Genomic DNA, 8,654 nt, shown 5'->3' with positions numbered 1-8,654 from the left:
TAAAAGTGAGCACAAACGGTATTGCAATGCGTTGAAACAAGGCCTAGGGTTCATACTTTCACTAGTGCAAGTTCCCTCAACAATAATAACATAATTGGATCATATAACTATCCCTCAACATGCAACAAAGAGTCACTCCAAAGTCACTAATAGCGGAGAACAAACAAAGATATTATTGTAGGGTACGAAACCACCTCAAAGTTATTCTTTCTGATCGATCTATCATAGAGTTCGTACTAGAATAACACCTTAAGACACAAATCAACCAAAACCCTAATGTCACCTAGATACTCCAATGTCACCTCAAGTATTCGTGGGTATGATTAGACGATATGCATCACACAATCTCAGATTGATCTATTCAACCAACACAAAGAACTTCAAAGAGTGCCCCAAAGTTTCTACCGGAGAGTCAAGACGAAAAAGTGTGCCAACCCCTATGCATAAGTTCACAATGTTACGGAACCCGCATGTTGATCACCAAAATATACATCAAGTAGATCACACGAATATCCTATTGTCACCACAGATAAGCACATGCAAGACATGCATCAAGTGTTCTCAAATCCTTAAAGAATCAATCCAATAAGATAACTTCAAAGGGAAAACTCAATCCATTACAAGAGAGTAGAGGGGGAGAAACATCATAAGATCCAACTATAATAGAAAAGCTCGTGATACATCAAGATCGTGCCGAATCAAGAACGCGCGAGAGAGAGAGATCAAACACATAGCTACTGGTACATACCCTAAGCCCCGAGGGTGAACTACTCCCTCCTCGTCATGGAGAGCGCCGGGATGATGAAGATGGCCACCGGTGATGGATCCCCCCTCCGGCAGGGTGCCGGAACAGGGTCCCGATTGGTTTTTGGTGGCTACAGAGGCTTGCAGCGGCGGAACTCCCGATCTATTCTGCTCCTCGATCTTTTTAGGGTATATGGATATATATAGGCGAAAGAAGTCGGTCAGGGGAGCCCCGAGGGGCCCACGAGGGTGGGGGCGCGCCCAGGGGCATGCGCGCCTCCCTGCCTCGTGGCCACCTCGAAGCTTCCTTGACTTCAACTCCAAGTCTCCTGGATCACGTTCGTTCCAAAAATCATGCTCCCGAAGGTTTCATTCCGTTTGGACTCCGTTTGATATTCCTTTTCTGCGAAACATTGAAACAAGGGAAAAAACAGAAACTGGCACTGGCACTGGGCTCTGGGTTAATAGGTTAGTCCCAAAAAATGATATAAAAGTGTTTAGTAAAGCCCATAAACATCCAAAACAGATAATATAATAGCATGAATACTTCATAAATTATAGATACGTTGGAGACGTATCACCCTCCGCCATGGAAGATGAAAAAGGTGTCGGTGCCACTTCTCAAGGTATGGAAAACGATGTATGTTTTCTAGCACTTGAAGTACTGGTCCATACTCGACACGCCTCATTGCCTTGATCAAATGAATATCACAAAGAATGTCCTTGAGAGCTTGCTTGCAACACCGATGCACATGCCAGATAAAACAAAGGATGGACCGAAGGCAAGAAGAGACTTGGAAGATTTTGAAGATCAGGACTGATCTCTTGATACATCTCCAATGTATCTATAATTTACGAAGTATTCATGCTATTATATTATCTGTTTTGGATGTTTATGGGCCTTACTAAGCACTTTTATATTATTTTTGGGACTAACCTATTAACCGGAGGCCCAGCCCAAATTGCTGTTTTCTTGCCTATTTCAGTGTTTCGAAGAAAAGGAATATCAAACGGAGTCCAAACGGAATGAAACCTTCGGGAGAGTTATTTTTGGAACGGAAGCAATCCAGGAGACTTGGAGTAGACGTCAGGGAACCGTCGAGGAAGCACTACAAGGATCCGGGTCTATTGCAACAAAATCGTTTGTTGCAATACATGTTGTTTCGTGGCGATAAGTACCTATTGCAACGAAACAACATTCGTTGGCAGCCGTTGCGACTGGACACATGGTAATAGGTTATTACAACGAAAAAGAAATTGTGGCAATAAAGTGTGCTATTGCAACAACCATGCGGGAAGTTGCCACTTGTTTTCCCGTGGCAACACTCACTTGATGCCACAATTTGATTTGTGGAGATAGCTTTAATGCAACATGTAACAAATTGTGGAGATTGATATCTCGTAGCGATAGACATTTGTGGCAACAACCTATGCCAACGACGACCATTTCGTGGCGCAATACTCTTCCGTGGCAATAGTCAATTGTGGCAACAAACTATGGCAACAATCCTTGTTTTCGTGGCATTAGGCATGTTGCCACGACCCACTATACTTGTGGCAATAAACTACGGAAACAATCCTTGTTTTCGTGGCATTAGGCATGTTGCCACGACCCACTGCGCTTGTGGCATTAACTTATGGCAACAAATATTCGAATCGTCGTAACAGGAAATTGCAACATACTTGTTTTTATGGTGATAAATAGGTATCACAACAGGTAAAAACTTTGTAGCGAGAAATTATTGCGACAATTTATACTTTCCGTGGCGATACTCTATTTCAACAAACATACTTTGGTGGCGCCAAACTGTTATCGCATCATGAAATTTTTTGTGGCGCCAAGCTATTACAACAATATAAAGTGCTCCGTTGCAACATCCTAGTGCAACAAAACAGATAGGCGTAGCGAATGAGATATAACGCAACACTATAATTTTAGTGGTGCTAGCATGTGGCAACCGAAAGTGGGTTGTGGTAATAGTCTATTGCAACCGTAAAAAAAATACAGGCTTTCGATTACAATATTCAAAACCATACGTCTAATATGCAGATTCATAAAATTCATAATTCTCATAGCAAATATCCATCAAATGAAACTCAAATGTAATTTAGCCATCCTAATTAACTTCGAAGACTAAACTGCCCGTGATCTAGAGTCCAATCCAGCTAGTTCTTTGGATCCTGCAATCAAGAAATAAAAAAAGTTCTAGTTAATTATTCAAACATAACATACGTCATACAATTATTCCAGCCCCATTGTTAAAAACTATCGCCAGACTAACTGGACTAATACTGTGTCAGCAAGCATGTAACTAAGGGATCAGAACAACAATACAAGTGTAAATGTCCAAAGCATAACCACAAGTACATCTACTAAAAGCTTCTTTTTTGAGAAAAAAACATTGGTTTAACTTAACGGTGTCGGGCTGAATCACCCAAAGCATAGGCAGCCACAAGGGCTGGTACATCGGCCTCCCATTCCAAATAGTGGTTAGGTTCTAACATCCTACCAAGACTAGCAAGCTCATGAGAGTTTGCCGAGCGACGACATACATTTATTTCATAATAAGAAAACCATAATTTGAGTGGGTACTTGGTATCCTCAATAACAGCAGCATGGGCTGACAAGTCAACATTATTGATATTAAGTGCTTCCATCAGGAGTTGCGAGTCCGTTTAAAAAACGACTCTCACGACCCCCATATCAGCGGCAAGAGATACTGCATGGGACATTGAAGTGGACTCATCAGCGAAGGCATTACGCGCATGCTCATGACATCCTACTCATGCATACAGAATGGTGCCATTGTCCGATCGTACATCTACTAAAAGCTTCTGCTATTGATTTAAGTTAAGACTAGATGTATAATTTCATTTAAGTTCATGTCCGTAGCTAGCACATATTCCTTTTTCGTTTAAGTTGTGACTCGATGCAGCAACACATGGTAAAAGAGAAGAAGCAGCTAGCTAACTATGAAGACCATGACGTATAAAATGCAGGTAAACATGAAGAGAAAGTAAAGGTTGTGACTTACCATTGCTTTAAACATTCGAGAATGCCTTGCTGCAGCTTGTATGAGCGCATTTGAAGAAATAGCAGTTGGCCTTGAACCTGTAGTCTTATTAGGACTAGATCTCTGTAAAAGAATATTTTGCAAGTTTGGATTACTATTTTCTTTGTCAACCCTCTTCGTAGGCACCTGCAAATAGAAGTGCACTTTTAGCAATGCAAGTAATATAAGAAACATTAATCTTACAAGTCAGAAGCATATGACTGTAATCACCTATTGGGTTCCCATCTGTTGGCTCAATTCTACAAACTTTGCCATCATGTTTCTTTCAAATTCCAGTCTTGATGTTCGCTCCTCTTGCAACAATCCTTCCCTTTCAGCACACTCTTCTTTTAACCTCTCCTCAAGTTGTTCTCTCTCAGCACGCTCCAAGTTAATCCTCTCTTGTGTGTTTGCACGTTCAGCTTGTAGTTGATCTTCTAATTCGTTGACCTGCTGGCTGAGCTGAGAGTTTTGCCCCTGGGTGGCTGCTGTAGCACGAGCTTGCTCTTCGATCTGGATATGAAACCTTTCAGAACCAGTTGAAGTTTTGGCCATGTATCTGTACCCACAAGGCTGCGACGACTTGCATTCCAGAGTGTCTTTGTAAGCGGTTTGGAAAATATTGTTTTTCTACTCACTTGAAAGTGGACCTTCAGTTTCAGTTTCTTTGATTTTAACCTCTTGAAGTGCTTTGTCCTAAAAATGGAAGGAAAAATTATAGGTGCAGCATCAATATTGACACTATAAAAGATGAAACAAGAATAACACAGTCCAATGCATGAATAATCGCATCTGATGATGAAACATGCCGAATGCACATCATTGACTAACTATAGAATAACCAAAAGTCAGTGTACCCACGTAAACATTCTGGGAATCTGTGTTAGACCATGTTCCATCGTTCGTGTGGGTGAGTTCCCACAGAGCAATACAATCTGGCTCTTCTCCAGTTTCCAAGTTTCTCTGCAAGTAATATACCAATCCGATGCTTGAAACATGACACCATATTTAGCAGTGAGGCATACATATTTAGTTGGACTCATACCTTCTCAAAACTAACTTGCGAGTAAGATTTTGATCCGATGATGTGTTTTGTCTTCTGTTTCTTACGGTTATCGGTGTTCTTTTGGCTGCGATCCTATCAATTCATTGAAACCAAATATAACCACTGAGACTAGCCATTTCATCTTCACACATAATAGACAAACTGTGATCTTAGAGATAACCTGAAATTTTGAATCAGTGCCAAAGTACTCAATCATCCATTCCCACTCTTCTAGTTGCAAATCTTCCGGCAGATTAGCCAATCTAGCTGCATCTGTTTTGTATGCCTTGTAAGTGGAGCTTAGAGTTGATCGCCAACCTCTATATCTCTCTTTCGCAATTTTGAGAACTTTTTCTTCTGTTTCTGGTGTATCTTCCAAGTCCCATCTGTCCTGTAAAGCATACAACAAATAAATATACATAAGCAGTGCATTATCGATGTTAAAATAAGATAACACATGTGAAAAAGATTGTACGCACTATCATGTCTGCAACAATGAGTCGATGAATGGTAGGGTGAATGTCCGACCACGTCCTCACTCCAATGAGTGGTAACTTTCTTTTCATTATGACTACCACGTCATCCTTGAACGAACGATAGTTCATTCCTACTGTACCACCCAATTTTTCAGAGAATGTAATATTTAGCTTTGCAGATCCATTGGCAAAACGCTTCTTAGATGCTTTAAAACCTTTTTGAACACCTCGCCCTTTCTTCTTCTGTCCACTAGCTTCTACAGCCCAAATCATACAAGAAAAATTGTATTACTCGGTATTAGATTGTAAGAAATGATGACACAAATGTAAACGAAAGCAAGTACCATCCTGTAGTAGCGCACGGTTGCGGCGAACATGGGCTGGCCATTCAGCAAGGGAACACATGTCATTAGCAGACACTGGAGTGTCAGATTGTTCTGGAGTTCCTGTAAAATATTTAGTAGTCTTGAAGGTTTAGCTATTTAACACACACCAAGATTTTTATGCATTATAGAAAATGCTAAACAATTTACAAGATCTGGGTTGTCCACGTTGGTTTTTGTATGTCGTTATAGTTTCTATCCTTGTTAAGAGAACAGAGCCTTTCTTTACTGCACACAAAGACAATCATGGGACTTAGCATTAACACTGTATAGTGTGGCACCTAGCTCTCAGGCGCTACACACTGACTTAGTAATTTTTGGATCACACGGGTGCGACGCTGGCCAGACGTGTAGCGCCTATCTGTGAGGCGTTGCACAGTGTAGTGTGGCGCCTTCGTGTCGGGCGTCACACAAAAAGGTCAGCCGCGTGAAATAGTTTCACGGGCAGTTCATTCTGTGATTTGATTTTGTCCATAGGTCAAATTTTTCAATTTTGCCCCCACCACACGGGTCGTCTGATCCCACACGCGGCTGAACCACAAACCAGAGGAGGGGATCGAAGGAAATAAAATAAAAGGGGGCGACTTCCTTTCTCTCGCCCCTAAAAAAAAGATCGAAGCCAGAACAGAGAAGCCAGAACAGAGAGACAGGGAAGACACCAGATCGAACCAAGAAAAGAGAAAGGGGAGAGATTGGATCGAACGAAGAGGGAGGTGAGAAGAGGGTTTCGGGAGGCTGGCGGCGGCGGCCTCTCCTCCCTGACGGTGCGCTTCACCAGACAGGGAGGCGGGGGAGCTTGAGTGCTCGGGGCCCCTCCCTGCCGCCCCTGACCGACGACCGCCGCTGCTCCTCTCGAACACCGACGACCGCCGCTGCTCCTCTTCACCACGCTGCCGATCTTCCCAAGGATCCTCTTCTGCTTCTCTTCTTCAAGGATCACGCACAAGACCTCAAGCCTTTCACGCAGAAGATCTTTTCTAGTTGTAAATCTCTGAAACTATGTACTGTTTTGCTTTGATCTGCATATGACCCTGTGAATCGTTGCATGGACATGGGTTAATTGGTGAAAAATTACTGTGAGAATACTTAGTATGCTACCCAGTGATCTTGATTTCCTGTATGAGTAGTTATGAGCGGCTGAATCCTGTTTCACTTGCTATTACTTGGCTGTGTGTTCGATTAATCAGAATAGTACCAAAAAGACGGTCCTATTTCTGAACCATTTACCTTTGCTGTCTACTATTTTGTTTTGTTTTGCTTTGATCCTGTGACTACTTATGCTATGTTACATGATCAATACTCTCATAAGGGGCACAAACATGGAAGAAGATGCAAAAAGGTAGATGTTTTGCTTTGCCCCTTGTGCTATGTTCTTGAGCACAAGAGCAGATCATGATGCAGGTGGTGGACAAACAAAGCAAATGGCAAATTTTCTCGTCACTGTCTCTCTCCGAATTTCTGTTTTTGCATGATCTAGCCAACTACGAAACTGAACTTATTTACCCTCATGTCACATATACTACCATGTGACAGTAATACTATTTCTTCTTCCATCAACCAAATTTTGCTTTACAATGTATAGATAAATGTTTGCTTTACCATGTGACAGTAATACTGGTATGTATGTATCCCTGTTGTCTTGTCTTGTAATGCAGCTAGTGATGCTATTGACTATAACGCAGCTACTAAAGCAGCTGTTATGTTTGTTTAACAGGACTGGCTTTACGGAGACAAGGCAAAAATGACACAAGATAAGAGCTGGATGGAGAGGGAAAGAGGTTCTGTTGAGTGGCAACCTGGCATGAAGGATTTCTTGAATTTTGCCTTCGATGGTGCTCACCCAGACTCAACAGTCCCATGCCCATGTAGGAGACGTCTTAATATTGTTCCGAAAAAGAAAAAGGATGTTCATACTGACTTGCTGTTCAATGGGATGGATCCAACCTACACTCACTAGATATACCATGGTGAACAACCGGATGAGGGAAGCATGTCTGAAGATTCTGATAATGAAGACGCTATAGATGATGGTGCTGGGGTATGTGACATGCTCAATACTCTCATAAGGGGCACAAACATGCAAAACAATGCAAACATTGGTGAAGGTGCGGGAGACATTCATGTGGATGCTTCCAGCGGTGATGAAAGGAACCAGGAACCAAATGCAACAGCCAAGGTCTTCTTCGAACTATTGAAAGAGGCAAAAAAAGAGTTGTACCCAGGTTGCAAGGATTTCACGAAGCTATCTTTCATTGTGAAGCTTTACCAAATCAAGTGCGTGTCTGGGATGACCAATAGAGCATGTGACTTAGTTCTGCAGATGTTCACACAGGTGTGCCAAAGGGTCACTGCATTCCTACTAATCTCGCTAAAGTAAGGAAGGTGATCTGAGATCTTGGGCTGGACTACAAGAAGATACACGCGTGCGCTAATGATTGTGTGCCATTCCGTAATGAACATGCTGATGCAGAAGAATGCCCTGTATGTCATACGTCTCGATGGAAATCTACTCCTGCTAGTGACAGAGACAATGCATCAAGTCATAAATCAAAGAAGCCAGTGCCACAGAAAGTTCTAAGGTATTTCCCACTCATTCCAAGACTGCAAAGGCTGTACATGACAGAACATATGTCATCACATATGAAATGGCATAAGGAGGGTCGGGTGGATGATGGCGTAATGAGGCATCCTGCAGATTCCAAGGCCTGGAAGCATTTTGATCAGAAATGTTATAAGAAATTCTCAAAAGATGCTCGCAGTGTTCGGCTTGGCCTTGCTTCGGATGGATTCAACCCCTTTGGGCTCATGAGTATATCACACAGTATATGGCCTGTCATTCTTATTCCATATAACTTGCCACCTTGGATATGTATGAAACAACAAAATTGGATTATGTCAATGATTATACCAGGACCAAAGTCACCAGGAAATAACATAGATGTGTACTTGCAGC

At 42.1% G+C, this 8,654-nt stretch overlaps 1 long non-coding RNA gene across 1 annotated transcript; it reads right to left on the bottom strand.

Moving 5' to 3' along the window:
• Window positions 1-5,081: 5,081 nt before the first annotated feature.
• On the bottom strand, window positions 5,082-5,556 carry LOC123125980 (uncharacterized). Its single transcript, XR_006461530.1, has 2 exons — window positions 5,322-5,556; window positions 5,082-5,233 (listed from the first exon to the last, which is right to left on the bottom strand). It is a non-coding gene; the product is annotated as an uncharacterized lncRNA (long non-coding RNA).
• Window positions 5,557-8,654: the final 3,098 nt, after the last annotated feature.

The sequence above is a fragment of the Triticum aestivum genome, chromosome 5D (assembly GCF_018294505.1).
Source record: "Triticum aestivum cultivar Chinese Spring chromosome 5D, IWGSC CS RefSeq v2.1, whole genome shotgun sequence".
Taxonomy (NCBI): Eukaryota; Viridiplantae; Streptophyta; class Magnoliopsida; order Poales; family Poaceae; genus Triticum; species Triticum aestivum.
Note: the sequence above shows the minus strand (reverse complement) of the source record. Positions and strands in the feature narration are given on the sequence as shown.